The sequence below is a fragment of the Zea mays genome, chromosome 6 (genome assembly GCF_902167145.1).
Source record: "Zea mays cultivar B73 chromosome 6, Zm-B73-REFERENCE-NAM-5.0, whole genome shotgun sequence".
NCBI lineage: Eukaryota > Viridiplantae > Streptophyta > Magnoliopsida > Poales > Poaceae > Zea > Zea mays.
The window spans coordinates 179,840,251-179,859,292 of record NC_050101.1 but is presented as its reverse complement, the minus strand read 5'-3'; positions in this window follow the sequence as shown (position 1 = coordinate 179,859,292).

The window sequence follows — 19,042 nt, the reverse complement described above, 5'->3', positions numbered from 1 at the left end:
ATCAGTTTCATAACACTCTACAGAAGTTGCACACTTTATTCACAAGCCGTGATTCCCTCTTGCCTCGGGCCGATCAAACCCTTAAACACTACCAAGGTGAATAGGCAGGGTTTCACTATGTAGCCTTTACAAAGACTCCTTGAGGCTGTAGCCGCCCGTTAGGTTTCCTAAATGTACTGCACTCCTCCCCAAGGGGCAAACCAACCTTGGCAGAGCGAGCCGCATACACCGAGCCCCATTGACGGCACGACGGCGAAGCGAACTACACCTCAGTTCCTCTAATTATTCAGCTAAGGGCGTCCCATTCTACCCTCATGGTTGCACTGTTTTCCCAGGCGGTCATCCAACGAACCAGTCCTTACGGAGAGACACTTGAGAAACAGCTCGAGTTCCCTTAAATGTCACAGTATCATCATCATAATCAAAAGGGAAAACAACGTATCATATATAATCTCATCATGTTCATTGATTAATATGAAGCACTAGCATATAGCTAAACCAAAATAACCCAACCAGAATAGGTAAACAAGGACAAGATAAACAAAAGCTGGTCAATCTTTAGGTATAAACTGTATAAATGCGGGGAGTGAATTATAAGAATGAGTAGGACATAGGTGGGTCAAGGGACACTTGCCTTCACCAACCAGCTGCTGCTCAGGGTCTTCACCTGCAACTCTTTCGGACTCCACCAACTGACCGTTATCTATACGAGTTCAAACATCCATTTCACAAATTTAATACAAAAGAACAGTACACCATACAATAGAATGTAAAAAATAGGCATTCGACGCCGGGCTCACACCTACGACTAAGCGGGAAAGAGAAAGTAACGGTCGAGGCTACGATCGAAGAGAGATCACGTCACACGATTATAAATTAACGTACTCGTCTAAACATAACAATATTAATTTGGCAATTGAGCTAAGTATAGGATAAAGTCGTGTTCCGTATTTAATCATCATAAGCAGATCAATAGTAGAATTAAAAAGATTGTCGCGCGGCAAAACACGCGACACAACACTTGAATTGAATTAAGACATAAACGACTTGTCACGCGACGGAGCGCGCAACGAGACACTTGCATTAATTATAAAGAAACGTTAAGCGTCGCGCGACAAAACGCACGACGACATACGTCATCTAAGTTGAATTTAAAAACGAAACGTCGCGCAACTGGACACGCGACGCCACACATTAAATACTCTGAAACTGAGATGAATCGTCGCGCGACGAAGCGCGCGACACAGATCATTAATAAAGATGAATTTTAAAATGAATCGTCGCGTGACGAAGCGCGCAACGCAGCACATCGACTAAACTAAATTTAAAACAGATTAAACTGAAAGTTGAACGTCGCGCAACTACGGTCGCACGCGGGAACGCGCTGCGCGCGCCGGGGGCACACGAGGCCACGCGAGACCGCGCAGGGGCGCGCGTGAGGGGCCGCCGCCGGGGATTGAGCAGGGGGCCGCGTGGGGCCGGACTGGGGCGCCACCGGGGGCCGTGAGGGGCGCCACGGGGAGGCCACCAGGGGGGCTGCGAGAGCGCCACCGGGGAAGCCGCCGGGGACCGCGGGGCGCGCACGGAGGGAGCCACCGGGGGCCGCAGGGCGCGCACGGAGGGAGCCGCAGGGGGGCGCGGGAGGGGCGCACAGGGGAGCCGCCGGGGGGGGGGGCATGGGAGCGCCATCGGGGGAGGCCGCGAGGGGTGCACGGGTTGCGCGCGGAGGGGCACACAGGGGGCGCACGTGGAGGCCGCCAGGGGTCACGCAGGGAGGGCGCACGTGGGGAGGGAGGAAGGGGAGGGGGAGGGGAGGAGAGAGAGAGAGGGAGAGGAGAGGGTAGCTCACCTCAGGGTCTAAATCCGGCGATCACCGTCTCCAAATCATAGGGCACAACGGGGAAGAGAGAGAGATGGAGAGAGGGAGTTGTGCGCAGGAGAATTGAATGAGGGAAAGAGAGGTAAGGGGAGGGGGCGCGCGCGCATGGGGGGAGGTGCAGGGGCGCCAGGGCGCACGGGCCAGAGTGGGCCGAGCTGAGCCAGGCCGGGTCGAGCCGGGCTGGGTCGCGTCGCGGGGCAAAAACTCACGACACACATAGCCATAGATCGGAATCCAATTGCGAAACGAAATCCAAAACGACACTAGGCAAAACATGCGATTAAACACGACATCAGACCAAAGAAATATGATTCGCCATGATGCATCACTCATGTCAACTTAGGTTTTTGTTCACACGCAATACGAACACCAGTCGCTATACTGCTTTGAAATTGGGAAGAAGGAGCGAAACGAAAGAGAAAAGATAGTAATGCCTGAATTTGGTGAGTAAAAAGGAAGAAAAAATTCTACCCCTAAATTCAGGACGTTACAAACCTATCCCCCTTAAAAGAATCTCACCCTCGAGATTCAAGGTTGGCTAGCAAAGAGTTCAGGATATTTAGCCATCAGATCATGCTCACGCTCCCAGGTTGCTTCTTCCTCAGAGTGGTGATCCCATCTGACTTTGCACATTCTGATAGTTTTCCTTCAGGTGACCCTGTCTACAGTCTCAAGAATCTATGCTGGCTTCTCTATGTAGGTCAAGTCCTCCTGGACCTCCAGACCTTCCACTGCAACTGCTCTTCTGGCACACGCAGACACTTCTTCAACTGAGACACATGAAAGACATCATGCACTACGGACAAACCTTCTAGCAGACTGAGCTTATAGGCCACTTCTCCACGCTTTGCGAGAATCTGATACAGACCAACATATCGAGGTGCTAGCTTGCCTTTGACTCCGAATCTTCTGACTCCTCTGATCGGCGATACTTTCAGGTAGACAAAATCTCCGACTTCAAAACTCAGCTCTCTCCTTCTTGTGTCTGCATAACTTCGCTGCCTTGACTGCGCTATCTTCAGGTTCTCTCGAACCATCTTGATGTTCTCTTCAGCTTCGAGTAAAATGTCTGGCCTAAACACTTGCTTTTCTCCAGGCTGATCCCATTGCAACGGAGTTCTACAACTCCTTCCATAAAGCGCCTGAAATGGTGACATCTTCAAGCTGGCCTGGTAACTGTTGTTATAGGAGAATTCTGCATAAGGCAATCTCTTGTTCCATCCGGACTGATCTTGCAACACACAAGCTCTCAACATGTCTTCAAGGATTTGATTAGTTCTTTCAGTCTGACCGTCGGTCTGTGGATGATAAGCTGAACTGAAATTTAGATGTGTACCCAAGGTTCCATGCAACTACTACCAGAAATGAGAGGTGAACTGCGTTCCTCTGTCTGACACTATCTTCTTTGGTACACCATGAAGACAAACAATCCGAGACATGTACAACTCTGCCAACACTGCACTGCTGTAGTTAGTCTTCACAGGTATGAAGTGGGATGACTTGGTTAAGCGGTCCACCACTACCCAAATGGAATCGTAGCTGGCTCGGGTGTGAGGCAATCCGACTATGAAGTCCATCCCGATTTCATCCCATTTCCACTGAGGAATTCGCGACGGTTGCAATAATCCAGCTGGCATCTGATGCTCTGCCTTGATCCTTTGACAACTGTCACATATAGCCACACGCTCTGCGATCTCCTTTTTCATTCCGTACCACCAGAATTTCTTCTTCAGATCCTGATACATCTTCTCACTTCCAGGGTGTATAGAATAAGTTGTCTCATGAGCCTCCTTGAGGATCAACTCCCGAATGGATTGGACATTGGGAACACACAAACGGTCATTGAACCATATCACACCTTCTGCATCCTCTCGAAAGTCTTTGCCTCTTCCTTCTAGAATTAGTTGTCGGATTTCATTGATCTTCTCATCATTCTTCTGTGCTTCTTTGATTTCCTGCTCTAAAGTGGGCTCTAGCTCAATTGTTACTCCTCGCATGCTGTTCAGAAATCTGAGGCTCAACCTATCAAACTCTTTAGCCAACTCATAAGGCATCGGATGAGCGACCATCATATTCACCTGACTTTTCCTGCTTAAAGCATCTGCCACTACGTTCGCTTTGCCTGGATGGTAATGAATCTCCAATTCATAGTCTTTGATCAACTCTAACCATCTTTGTTGTCTCATATTCAGCTCCGACTGAGTGAATATTTACTTCAGACTCTTATGGTCTATGTAGACATCACACTTCTGTCCATACAGATAGTGTCTCCATGTCTTCAGTGCATGAACCGTTGTTGCCAACTCTAGGTCATGGATTGGGTAACTCTTCTCATGAACCTTTAGTTGTCGGGACGAGTAAGCTACAACTCTTCCCTCTTGCATCAACACGCATCCCAAACCAGTGTAACAAGCGTCGCAATACACTGAGAAGGGCTTGTGTACATCAGGCAAGACTAAGACATGTGCTGTAGTCAACTTCTCTTTCAGCGTTTCAAAGGCTTCTTGGCATTTCTGGGTCCACTTGAACTCAACTTTGTTGGCTAGCAAAGCTGTCATCGGTTTCACAATCTTCGAGAACCCTCCAATGAACCACTGATAATATCCGGCCATTCCAATGAAGCTCTTGATTCCTCGGGCATCTGTTGGCGCTTTCTAGTTCAGAATGTCTGCCACTTTCTTCAGATCCATAGCTAATCCATCTTTGTTTATTACGTGACCCAAGAACATGACTTCATTGATCCAGAACTCGCACTTACTCAACTTTGCATACAACTGGTGCTCTCGCAATCTCTGCAATACCATCTTCAAATGATTCACATGTTCTTTCTCACTTTGAGAATATATAAGAATATCATCAATAAATACTACCACAAACTTGTCAAGATAATCCATGAATACACTGTTCATCAGATTCATGAAAAAGGCTGGTGCATTCATTAGGCCAAAAGACATAACAGTGAACTCATACAACCCATACTTGGTAATGAATGTCGTCTCGGAATGTCTGAAGGTCAAATCCTAAGCTGGTGATAACCTGACCTCAGATCTATCTTTGAAAACACGCTGGCTCCTCTCAACTGGTCGAACAAATCTTCTATTCTAGGCAAGGGGTACTTGTTCTTGATTGTGACTTCATTCAGAGCTCGATAATCGATACACATCCTTCTGGTGCCATCCTTCTTCTCCACCCGAATAGGACAGGGGTGGCCCAAGGTGAGGTGCTTGGCCTTATATAACCTTTCTCTGACAGCTCATCGATCTGCTTCTTAAGTTCAACCAACTCTAGTCCAGATACCCTGTAAGCTCTCTTAAAGATGGGAGCGGTTCCAGGAAGAAGCTCTATAGCAAACTCAACTTTCCGCTCAGGTGGCATGCCTGGTAAGTCTTCCGGGAACACATCTGGGAATTCAGACACAACCTTGATAATCTCGAGTGAATCTGGCTCCTTGCTATCAATAGCCATCTGATAACAACTCCCTTTCCTTGGCTCGGGTGAGACTAACTCAGCTACCACTTCTTCTCTTAGTGGAGACACCAACTTAATTGTCCTTTTATCACAACTGATAATTGCTTGGTACTTATCTAGCCAATTCATCCCTAGGATGACATCTATTCCCTGAGTACCCATTACTATGAGATTAGCGGGAAACGCTATCCCCCTTATTTCCACACTTACATTCAAGCAAATGCTATCGGCTCGAATTCTACCACCGGCTGAGTCAATTTGAATGGGGTTGACATGGTAGTGATTGGAAGATTATGTGCTTCTACCCATGATGCAGTAATGAATGAATGTGTTGCTCCAGTATCAAATAACACTTCTGCAATATGGGAGTCGACTAGAAACATACCTATTGTCATGTCGAGTGTTTCCTAAACTGCTTCAGCCTCTAAGTGGTTCAGTCTCCCATGGTTACAGCGCGTCTAGGAGCGGTTGCCTGCTCCAGGCTGGGGCACATTCTACTTCGCTAGGACACTAGGGCCTGACTGCTACTGGGCTACCTTCTTTGGACATTGCATCACCCAATGGCCTTGCTCTCCACAAAGGAAATATGCTCTACTTCTGCCTTGAACTAGGGCTGCTTGACTGCTCTGGTTGGTTGCTGGGGCGGGGAGGCGAGGTGCCTGCTGATTCTGCCTCTAGAACTGACTTCCTCCTGACTGATTGTTTTGGCGATTCTGCTGCTGGTGCTGAGGGTACTGCTTCTGAAACTGCTGCTAAGGGGGACGCTGATTCTGCTTGAACTGCTGAGGTGGGTTGCCTGAGAAACGGGGGCGATTGTTGCTTCTAGGTTGAGGTCCACTGATCTTGCGCTTGCGATCCTCCATCTCCTTGTGCTTCTTCTCTGTCATGATCGCTCTGTCGATCAGGTGCTGAAATGTGGGGAAGGTATGATTCATCAACTGGTAGTGCAAGGGATCGACTAAGCCTCTCAAGAAACGATACTGTCTCTTGGCATCTATGTTGACATCTTCAGGAGCATAGCGGGACAGCTGCAGAAACTTGTCTCGGTACTTACTGACAGACATAGGCCTTTGCTTGAGCGCCAGGAACTCCTCCTTCTTCACTGTCATCAGACCTGCGGGAACATGGTACTGACGGAAATTATCTCTAAATTCCTCCCAGGTGATAGTGTCAGGGTTGGCATGGGTGGCGAGGTAGGACTCCCACCAAGACTGAGCTGCTCCTTTCAACAGACGGGGACCATACAGAACTTTCTCCCTGTCGTCGCACTGAGCGGTGTGCAACTCTCGCTCCACGGTACGCAACCAATCTTCAGCATCCATGGGGTCAGAAGAGTGAGCGAACACTAGGGGATGACCTCTCATGAATTTAGCACGCTTGTCTCTGGGCATCTGAGGCATCTAAGGCTGAGGTGGGGACTGATGCTGCTAAATAGCGGCCAGAGTCTGACCGATGGCTTGAACTGTCTGAGTCTGCATTAGGAACATCTGCTCTATGGTCATCGGGGGCGGGGGTGGCAGCTGCTGCTGGGGTGCCTCTTACTGCGGGGCTGCCTGCTCCTGCTGAGCACGCCTTCCTCCTCTGCGCCTGTTTTCTGACATCTGCAGAATGCAATCACACATCAGAACTGATCTTGCAAACCTTGTAGCATAAGAAAAGAGTATAGAATCCTTCCACAATTCTGAACAGACGAACATCTTCACTAATTTCCAACACAGACAAACGCAACTTCTCAGATAAAGAGGAAAGTAGAATAAAAGGTCTTCCCAACTAGATAACTAATTTTATTAACATTTAATAAGTAAACCAAAGTGTAGGGGATACCCACACCCTGGCGACAATCATTACAAAGATCCAAATCCATCATATTTCATCATGACAAACATAAAAAGCACAGGATAAGCAAACTACCCTGTCTAACTAAGACTAACTAAGAGTAAGGCTAATGCTAAGACTATAACTTCTATATATTTTTAGCATTAATTACAAGGTACGACACTAACGATCTATGGTTCTAAATTTATTTTGGTCCTGCAGTCGGGGTTACCATAAGCATGGTGTCCACGCTGAGGTGAGCGGTATGGGTGCTGAGTCCCGACGAGAGCGGGGGAACCATCCTCCAGATGAAGATGCTTCGCGCGCTCAGCCTGCAACTGGGCGATCTCAGCACGAGCCCTACTCAACTCGTCTAATGCATGGTCCAGCTCCGTGTTTAGCACGACAGCTAGGTTGACTGTGCTGCTCAACCTAGGATTGTCCTCACCGACATGTGAGACAACCACGCCACCTGTGCTACCCGATGGACAGCGGGGGTAATACTTCAGGTTAAGACCATCGGCTACCCCACCGAACACTGAACAGTAGTGCGAAAGCGCACGCCGTGCGGCATCTTGCACGGCCGCCTCAGCTGAGTCCCGCTCAGAAAAGAGTAATGTTCTGAGCAAACCTCCACACCCCGGAGACTGTTCTCCGGACGGCGCACCAAACAAGTTGCCTCCCAGCGGTCCGGGTAAACCCCACGACTATGCTAGAAGACAACACAACAATACTCGATGGACCAGGTACGCCGGTCAAGTGCCTGGTGTAGCAAGGTGTCGAGCGCATCGTGAAAGTGACACCCGCGAGCGACGTCACGACTGATGGGCCGAGCAACCCTTCCCTCCGGCTCCTGCTCCTCTGAAAGGTCGGTGCTGTGGCTCGAGCTGCTGTCTTCACCTCCGTCGTTGGGGTCTCCTCCAAGAGCTACTCTAGTGGCCGGAACGCCCAGTGGTGGTGCAGGGGGCGCCTCCAGCGGGGGCACAGGGGAGCAGCTCCTCACAGACTCTATCTTCTGCTGAAGCGAGAAAGAAGAGCCCTGCTGCTCCAGCTCCTATCGCCGATGCTCCTGCTCCTCGTGCAAGCGGTGGTGCAGCCTCTCCAAATGGCTAGACTGACCAGCCACCGGACGGCGAAGCGGACGCTCCACGAGACGAGAAGGCAAGAAAGGAATGACTGACTTCCGTGCAGTGTGTCTAAGACGAGCCATCTACAAAAGACACCGTAAGCATAAGAGTGAGAGCAGAGCTAATATGACCAGCAAGTAAACCATAAAAAATAGGAATTAGAATAAAACAATTTTTTCAGCAAGGTATAATATATAGTAGAACATAGGTTTAGTCAATATGACCAACTTTTGAAGGGATACCAAAGTCAAGGTGATAATAGGGGTCTATAGTCCTTAGAACAACCATTCTACTCTAGGTTAGCGGTCTTACAGTCAACACGCCTTTGATACCACCTATGTCACACCCAGTTTTAGAAGGCAAACCGAATGCAAACCATGTACGTGCCAGGATCAGCAATTCACGTAGACAGCAGTTATATAACTGGACATCATCACACAATGCTCAATTAATAGTAAAAAAGAAGGTATAATAGTCGATTACATCATGATGTCTGAGACATCCACATAATCTTTAACAATTATCAAAGTGCGGAAAAGAAACGTAGATACACACGGCCTTCACAGGCAGCCGACTGGGGTTTGCCGCTAACCCATGCCTAGAACTCATCGTACTCTTGGAACTCCTAGAAGTCCTCCTCCACGACTTCATCTTCACCCGAGCAGTGGTTGCAATGCGGACAACCTGGGGGGTTGGTGTGTAAAGCAAGGGTGAGTACACATCAACATACTCAGCAATATGTCCCGTTTGGCTGAAGTGGACTAGTTTATATGGGGTTAAGTCAAGCAGTTGCTTTTAGTTGGTCAGGTTATTATTACTTGTAGAAAGCCAGTTTTAACATTAACCCAAGTTATTAGCCCAATGTACCCTTTCCAAACGGAAAGAATACCACTTACCTTTACCATAGTCATAACCAAAACCATCATCCTCATCACCACCTGTAAACCAAATATCTCTGATCAAGTATCTCTAATCAAGTATCTTTAATCAATGGAGCTCTCTTGGCCACTCATAACCGCGAGCACGGCTGATATATTAGTTTCATAACACTCTGCAGAGGTTGCGCACTTTACCCACAAGCCGTGATTCCCTCTTGCCTCGGTCCGATCAAACCCTTAAACACTACCAAGGTGAATAGGCAGAGTTTCACTACATAGCCTTTACAAAGATTCCCTGAGGTTGTAGCCGCCCGTTAGGTTTCCTAAATGTACCGCACTCCTCCCCAAGGGGCAAACCAACCTTGGCAGAGCGAGCCGCATACACCGAGCAACATTGACGGCACGATGGCGAAGCGAACTACACCTCAGTTCCTCTAATTATTCAGCTAAGGGCATCCCATTCCACCCTCATGGTTGCACTGTTTTCCCGGGCGGTTATCCAACGAACCAGTCCTTACGGAGAGACACTCGAGAAACAGCTCGAGTTCCCTTAAATGTCACAGTATCATCACTATAATCAAAAGGGAAAACAACGTATCATAGATAATCTCATCATGTTCATTAATTAATGTGAAGCACTAGCATATAGCTAAACCAAAATAACCCAACCAGAATAGGTAAATAAGGACAAGATAAACAAAAGCTAGTCAATCCTTAGGTATAAACTGTGTAAATGCGAGGAGTGAATTATAAGAATGAGTAGGACATAGGTGGGTCAAGGGACACTTGTCTTCACCAACCAGCTGCTGCTCAGGGTCTTCACCTGCAACTCCTTCGGACTCTACCAACTGACCGTTATCTATACGAGTTCAAACATCCATTCCACAAATTTAATATAAAAGGACAGTACACCATACAATATAATGTAAAAAACAGACGTTCGACGCCGGGCTCACACCTATGACTAAGCGGGAAAGAGAAAGTAACGGTCGAGGCTACAATCAAAGAGAGATCACGTCACACGATTATAAATTAGCGTACTCATCTAAACAGAACAGAATTAATTTGGCAATTGAGCTAAGCATAGGATAAAGTCGTGTTCCATATTTAATCATCATAAGTAGATCAATAGTAGAATTAAAAAGATTGTCGCGCGGCGAAACACGCGACACAACACTTGAATTGAATTAAGACATAAACGACTCGTCGTGCGATGGAGCGCGCAATGAGACACTTGCATTAATTATAAAGAAACGTTAAGCGTCGCACGACGAAACGCACGATGGCATACGTCATCTAAGCTGAATTTAAAAAAGAAACGTCGCGCGACTGGACACGCGACACCACACATTAAAAAATCTGAAACTGAGACGAATCGTCGCGCGACGAAGCGCGCGACACAGCTCATTAATAAAGATGAACTTTAAATGAATCGTCGCACGACGCAGCACATCGACTAAACTAAATTTAAAACGGATTAAACTGAAAGTTGAACGTCGCGCAACTATGGTCGCGCACGGGAACACGCTGCGCACGCCGGGGGCACGCGAGGCCGCGCGGGGACGTGTAGGGGCGCGCGAGACCGCGCAGGGGCGCGCACAAGGGGTCGGGCAGGGGGGCGCGCAAGGGCCACCGCCGGGGGCCGAGCAGGGGGCCGCACGGGGCCGGACCAGGGCGCCGCTGGGGGTCGCGAGGGGCGCCGCGGGGAGACTGCCAGGGGGTTGAGGGAGCGCCGCCGGGGAAGCCGTCGGGGGCCGCGGCGCGCGCACGGAGGGAGCCGCGGGAGGGGCGCGCGGGGGAGCCGCCGGGGGGGCGCGGGAGCGCGGCCGAGGGAGGCCACGAGGGGCGCACGGGGCGCGCGTGGAGGGGCACGCAGGGCACGTGCGCGGAGGCCGCCAGGGGCCACACAGGGAGGGCGCACGTGGGGGAGGGAGGAAGGGGAGGGGGAGGGGAAGAGAGAGAGAAGGGGAGAGGGGAGGGGAGCTCACCTCGGGGTCTAAATCCGGCGATCACCGTCTCCAAATCCTAGGGCACAACGGGGAAGAGAGAGAGATGGAGAGAGGGAGTTGTGCGCGGGAGAATTGAATGAGGGAAAGAGAGGCAAGGGGAGGGGGGCGCACGCGCATGGGGGGAGGGGCAGGGGCGTCAGGGCGTGCGGGCCAGAGCAGGCCGGGCTAGATCGGGTCGGGCCGGGCTGGGTCGCGTCGTGGGGCAAAAATTCACGACACGCACAGCCATAGATCGGAATCCAATTGCTAAACGAAATCTAAACGACACTAGGCAAAACATGCGATTAAACACGACATCAGACCAAAGAAATATGATTCGGCATGATGCAACACCCATGTCAACTTAGGTTTTGTTCACACGCAATACGAACACCAGTCGCTATACTGCTTTGAAATTGGGAAGAAGGAGCTAAACGAAAGAGAAAAGAGAGTAATGCCTGAATTTGGTGAGTAAAAAGGAAGAAAAAAATTCTACTCCAAATTCAGGACGTTACAAAAAGGACGCTAATCGACATGGCGAGAACGATGCTTGGAGAGTTCAAGACACCCGAGCGGTTTTGGTCGGAAGCTGTGAACACAGCCTGCCACGCCATAAACCGGCTCTATCTGCATTGCCTCCTCAAGAAGACTTCCTACGAACTTCTAACCGGTAACAAACCCAATGTCTCTTACTTTCGTGTATTTGGGAGCAAATGCTACATTCTGGTGAAGAAAGGTAGACATTCTAAATTTGCTCCCAAGGCAGTAGAAGGGTTTTTACTAGGTATGATTCAAATACAAAGGCGTATAGGGTCTTCAATAAATTATCAGGATTAGTTGAAGTCTCTAGCGACGTTGTATTTGATGAGACTAATGGCTCTCCAAGAGAGCAAGTTGATCTTGATGACTTAGATGAGGATGAAGTTCCTACGGCCGCAATGCGCAAGATGGTGATAGGCGATGTACGATCACAGGAACCACATGAAGAAGATCAACCATCTTCCTCAATGATGGTGCATCCCCCAACTCAAGATGATGTACATGTACCTCAAGAAGAAGGGCGAGATCAAGGGGGAGCACAGGAAGATCAAGTGATCGAGGAAGAAGCACCACGGGCCCCTCCAACTCAAGTCCGAGCATCGATCCAAAGACATCACCCCATCGATCAAATTCTGGGTGACATCAGCAAGGGAGTAACGACTCGCTCATGTTTAGCTATTTTTTGTGAGCATTATTCGTTTGTCTCTTCTATTGAGCCTTTCAGGGTAGAAGAGGCCTTGCAGGATCCGGACTGGGTGTTGGCCATGCAGGAAGAGCTCAACAACTTCAAACGGAATGAAGTCTGGAGCCTGGTGCCACGTCCAAAGCAAAACGTTGTGGGAACCAAGTGGGTGTTCCGCAACAAGCAAGACGAGCACGGAGTGGTGACAAGAAACAAGGCACGACTTGTGGCAAAAGGTTATGCCTAAGTCGCAGGTTTGGATTTTGAGGAGACTTTTGCTCCTGTGGCTAGGCTAGAGTCAATTCGGATATTATTAGCCTATGCTGCTCACCATTCTTTTAGGCTGTTCCAAATGGACGTGAAGAGCGCTTTCCTCAATGGGCCAATCAAGGAGGAGGTATACGTGGAACAACCCCCTGGCTTTGAGGATGACAGGTATCCCGACCATGTGTATAAGCTCTCTAAGGCGCTCTATGGACTTAAGCAAGCCCCAAGAGCATGGTATGAATGCCTTAGAGATTTCTTAATTGCTAACACTTTCAAGGTTGGGAAAGTTGATCCCACTCTTTTTACAAAGACTTGTGATGGTGATCTTTTTGTGTGCTAAATTTATGTCGATGACATAATATTTGGTTCTACTAACCAAAAGTCTTGTGAGGAGTTCAGCAGGGTGATGATGCAAAAGTTCGAGATGTCGATGATGGGCGAGTTGACCTACTTCCTTGGATTCCAAGTGAAGCAACTCAAGGACGGCACTTTCATCCCCCAAACAAAGTACACTCAGGATCTTCTCAAGAGGTTTGGGATGAAGGACGCCAAGCCCGCAAAGACACTGATAGGAACTAACAGGCACATTGACCTCAACAAAGGAGGTAAGTCTGTTGATCAAAAGGCATACCGGTCAATGATAGGTTCATTACTTTACCTTTGTGCTAGTAGACCGGACATTATGCTTAGTGTATGCATGTGTGCTAGATATCAATCCGACCCCAGGGAATGTCACCTTGTGGTCGTTAAGCGAATTCTTAGGTATTTAGTTTCTACGCCTTGCTTCGGGATCTGGTATCCAAAGGGGTCTACCTTTGACTTGATTGGATACTCAGACTCTGATTATACCGGGTGCAAGGTTGATAGGAAGAGTACATCAGGGACGTGCCAATTTCTAGGAAGGTACCTGGTGTCCTAGAGTTCCAAGAAACAAACATCCGTTGCCCTATCCACCGCTGAGGCCAAGTACGTTGCCGCAGGACAGTGTTGCGCGCAACTGCTTTGGATGAGGCAAACCCTCTGGGACTTTAGCTACAATCTGAGCAAAGTCCCATTCCTATATGATAATGAGAGTGCAATCCGTTTGTCGAATAATCCTGTTGAACACAGCCGCACTAAGCACATAGATATCCGGCATCACTTCCTGAGAGACCACCAGCAAAAGGGAGATATCGATGTGTACCATATTAGCACTGAGAACCAGCTAGCCGGTATCTTCACTAAGCCTTTAGATGAGAAAAGGTTTTGCAGGTTGCGTAGTGAACTAAATATCTTAGATTCACGTAACTTGGATTGATCTATAGCATACATGTGGTCTATGCCTTTGATCATGTTACTTTATGCATTTAAGTCAGTTATTGTTTATTTATGGTGCTCAAGTTGTACAAGTCATCCCCGGACCTCACAAGTCTATATGCAGATGTGCACATGTTTAGGGGGAGATATGCTACAACTTGATCCCTTTGAGACTAATTTGTTTGTTTGAGTACACTTGATGTAGTCTCGAAGGTACATTGAAAGGGAAAATGAACTTGGATGACGCAAAGACTTCCACTGCACTTTGGTATTAGTGTATTTAATTCCAAGTTCATACTTGTGCTCTCATTGCCTTTTGCTCTAAATTGACATTTTTGGTGAGGCAATGGGGTTAAAAAGGGCAAAAATGATCCCGGTTTGGTGCTTAATGCCAAAGGGGGAGAAATTAAGGCCAAAGAAAATGGATCAGCCAACCACTTGTGAATTTTGAAAAGAGTTAGAATTTTAGAATTTTTGATTTGTCCAAAATACTCTTATTGCAAAATTTGGTCTCTTGTGGGGGAGAATTTTGATTATGGGAAAAGGGGGAGTTTTTGGCACTCGATCAATTTTACTCTTGAAATATCTCTCGATTTGCCCAAACAAGTGTGTTTGACTTAGAGATAGGAAAAAGAATTTGATTTGCAAAAACAAACCAAGTGGTGGTAAAGAATGATCCAAATATGTCAAATCTTAAGTAAAGAGAATTTGGTCTTCGATTTGAATTGATATTGCACTCCTCTGGTTGCTTTTTGATGTGTTGGCATAAATCACCAAAAGGGGGGAGATTGAAAGGGAAATATGCCTTTGGGCCATTTCTATAATTGTTTTGGAGATTAAATGTTCAACACAAATGTTTTGAACTCTTATGTGCTAAACGAGCAAGAAGTGCAAATTCAAAGACAAGGTATGTTTCTAGACTTAGTGAATTGTTTTTGAGTACTAACATGTTTATCTAAGTGGTAGAAACAGTTCCGAGAAGAGAAGAAACGAATTGGAAAAGAGTTGGCTATGTACAGCCAACACCTGCTCGGGTCTGGTGCACCGGACTGTTCGGTGGCACACCAGACAATGTCTGGTGCCCCAGGCTGGTCAACGGTGAACCGGCTGCTCTCGGGAATTGACGGAGGTGTACGACTATAATTCACCGGACTGTCCGGTGAGTCATCCGCGACGAACTCGTCGCTCTCGGAAAAAGAAAAAGGCGACGTGGCTATAATTCACCGGACTGTCCGGTGGTGCACCGGACTGTCCGGTGAGCCAACAGCGCCAGTGGCCAACGGTCGTCCACGCGATCAGCGCGCAACCCGTAGCTCACTCCAACGGTCGGTTGGGTGCACCGGACAGTGTCTGGTGCATCATCTAGCCCCGAGGAGCAACGATCGAATGCGCCCGATATGGAAGGAGATCGCGCACCGGACATGAACAGTGGCTGTTCGGTGGTGCACCGGACTGTCTGGTGCACCACTCGACAGAAGGCAAGAATGGCCTTCCAAATTGATCTCCAACGGCTTCTAGCTGCCTTAGGGCTATAAAAGGGACCCCTAGGCGCATGGAGCACCACACCAAGCTTACAAGAAACAACCTAAGGCACCTAGACTCTGCATTCACGCAATCGGATCATAGTTCTTGAGATTTGAGCACTTTCGAGTTGTAAACTCCTCGCGCTATGTTTATGTGCTCACTTCTTCTCTTGTGTGTGTGGTTGTGCTACGGATTTAAGTCTTGTGTGTGTTGCTCTCCCATCCTTACTCTGTGCTTTCTTTGTGATCTCTATTGTAAGGGCGAGAGACTCCAAATTATGGAGATTCCTCGCAACTGGGAAAAATACTCTAACATCCAGTTTGGATCATTGGAATTGAATTCCATTCTAATTCCTCTAAAATGAAGGCATCCAAACGCTCTATAATAGTAATTTAGGCATATATCAATTAAGCTAATTCGGTTTTATGCAAAATATATTTGTATACTATTATTAGCAAGATGTCGGAGATATTTTTGTGCTATATTTTTACTATAAAGGAATGAGACCAAGAGTGTCATGTAACTTACAGAATAGAAACAAATTCTACTAATACATAAAATCATTTCCCATCCTCCACATATGAATTTGAGATAGACTTATATGTGAACTTTGGAAAGTGGTGGAATGTCAAATTCCAAACTAAATAAGTTACTTTATTGAGTGGATTCTAATTCCTCTAAAATGAAGGGATCCAAACGCCCCGTAAAGGAAAAGACCGTGGTATTCAAGTTGTTCATTGGACACTTGAAAGGGGTTGAGTGCAACCCTCGTCCATTGGGACGTCACAACGTGGAAGTAGGCAAGTGTTACTTGGCCGAACCACGGGATAAAAATCACGTGTCTCGTGTGTTGCTTCTTGTGATTGTTTTGTTCGCACGAGCGTGTTCCATAACCACTTGATTTTACTAACACCTTAACATTCAAGTTTGTGGCTATTTAGTGTTTTATTTTACAGGATCACCTATTTATCCCCTCTAGGTGCTTCAAAAGACTATGCTAAAAAAACACACACCTTATTTTATGTGACGGATGAAGAATGGGAGAAGTAAAAAAATCATATTTCTATGTTCTCTAGTTTCTACTACTTATTAAGTAAGCAATAGTAGTCTGCCATTGACTTGTTCTGCCTTTGACCTGTTCTGCCATGGCTCTGGTTCTGCCTCCATAGGCCGTACATGCAGGTGTCCAGCAAAAATTATTATGCCTGTGCGAGTTGAAACTGACCACCAGTTCAGCCACCATTTGAAACTGATCAGTTCAGCCACCGCGCCAAAGCTTATAAGCCACTCCATGTCTCCTTTACTAGCCAATATGGTACTAAGTTTTTGCAAGACAATATAACAATACAGCAGTGCAGGCGTTTTGGGCTGCTTTTTTGGTGCGGCCCATACTCCAGTTAGGTTTGGGCGGCCCATAGTCGCGCGCACAGCAGCAGGTTCTTCCTCTGTCCGCACGATGGAGCGCCCAACCGTCCGTTCCCCTCGGCCGCCCCTCAGTCAGCTCCACGACGACACGACCTCAGCTCCACTCTCGTAGGCTGCCACGTCCGCCCCTCGGTCAGCTCCACGACCTCAGCTCCACTCTCGTAGGCTGCCGCGTCCGAGCCAGTTCCCCTCGGTCAGCTCCACGACCTCCACTTCTTTGACTTCAATGCGCTGGATTATGGAGATATATGGTGCCGCGTCCGAGTCAGTTCCCCTCTCGCTCCCTTCCTGCACTTTGCCGAGGTCCGCAAGCTCCCTTGCCCCTTCGTCCTTCCTGCATCGGGAGCCGGAGGACCTCGCCTACTCTCTCCCTCCATCGGTGCGACAGTTGTCTCGGCCGAGCCTGAGTCGAGTGGAGCAAGTGGTATCTAGAAGCACTCGCGACAGCTGCTGGTAGGACGCAAATGCAAGGATTCAGACACAAGGATTCAGACACGCTGCTAGGTCTATTTTGTTCCTACCCCCAATTTTCATACTTTTAGTGCTACAGGTCTGTTCTGTTGTATTCATCTCAAGCAGTTCATGCTCATGTTCACCCAATCTTGCCTAGAGAATAAACAAAAGAAAGTTTTCATTCTCACTCAAGCAGGATATTTGTTTGCGTGACATTTCTGCACATAAAAGCAACCTTTGAAAGAGAAGCCATAAAAAACTTTCTGTTACAAGAAAGATGAGTAATGCACCTCTAACTCCTCCAGATCAATATCCGGTTCAAGTGCAGGTCGAACAGAAGATCTTAAACCTGCCCTGTTGATGTGATCACTAAAATTTTTTAGTTTGCGTGACATTTCTGCACATCGCTTTACCTGCAATGGAATTAAGATGTGTTTGTCAACATAATTAAAAAGTTAGTGAGTCCAGAGATTTTTAAATATCAGCAACAGCCTAAACAATACGTTTTAGTACTGGCTGCTTCATCATCATAGATGTTTATGTACTATGCTATTTTTAAAGGATGTGAAGTCTGGTTCTAATTTCCTATCATCTACCATATTGTACTCAGTGCTATGAGCATATTTTAACTGGTAACTTGATTGACAATCCAGTACTCATGATATCAAATAGCATAATGCAATGAGTAGATTAACCCCTTTTCCCCAAAAATTACACTGCATACGTGTTTACCAAAATTCTTGCTTCTTAGCTGCTTCCAATAACTTTGGGAAACAAAGAAAGTTAAAAGTATTAAACTTAACCATTTGATAGAATGACTTGATTTGATTCTGCGTGTTCTCTGTGATAATTTTATGAGACAACAGAAAGATTCACTATTCATAGTGTGAAAGTGAAACACCTAACCTGTAATGCTTGTACCAGAGACCTGTACTATACAATTAATGTATTTGAACAATTATGGGAGGGGGCATAAACTTGGCTGATGATGCCAATTTGTTCAGAAGAAGAAACACTACCAGGAACAAAGCTATTAGTAATATTTCTGCTGAACCTTTCTTGTGTTCCATTTACATTCGAGCAAATGAAAAGAAAAATCCCTATCAATGTTTATCAATGTGATGTTTGATGGTAGAAACACCGTCATCGCTAGAGTACAACCTCCCTTTCTTTTGGGACAAACACAGTTACATTTTAAAGTTGGTGCCATTTGACTGATTATTACTCTAAAGTTATGTAGATAGTGTTATAATAATGGTTACTGTTGCATTCATATTTCAAAGTACTTTACTATTATCATGATTTTATTGTTGTGAACAACATGGTATTTTTTAAAGTTAGCTTTGGAGAACTGCACTAAGCCAAGCAAGCTTAAATCATGAAACCTATGCTTGTAGTTTAAACTCCAAACATTAAAGTGCTATTCATAACATTAGAGTACATCATAGCTGGTATTTTTGAATTTCCTGCCTTCTAATCGTTGCTAGCTGCTGCATGGTTGCTAAATATTAATGTTTTCTCTATTACTTTGAATAGACGTTTGAACTTGATTTGTGTTGCTGAGTGGTGCTTGCTGGACATTACTGGATTTTTAGGTAACCACTGAAACATCAACACCTTCTTTCTCTAATAAAACTCTAATGTTCACCATATATTGCATTTTGACTTACTAGGGTATCCTAGAATTGGTTATAGATGCT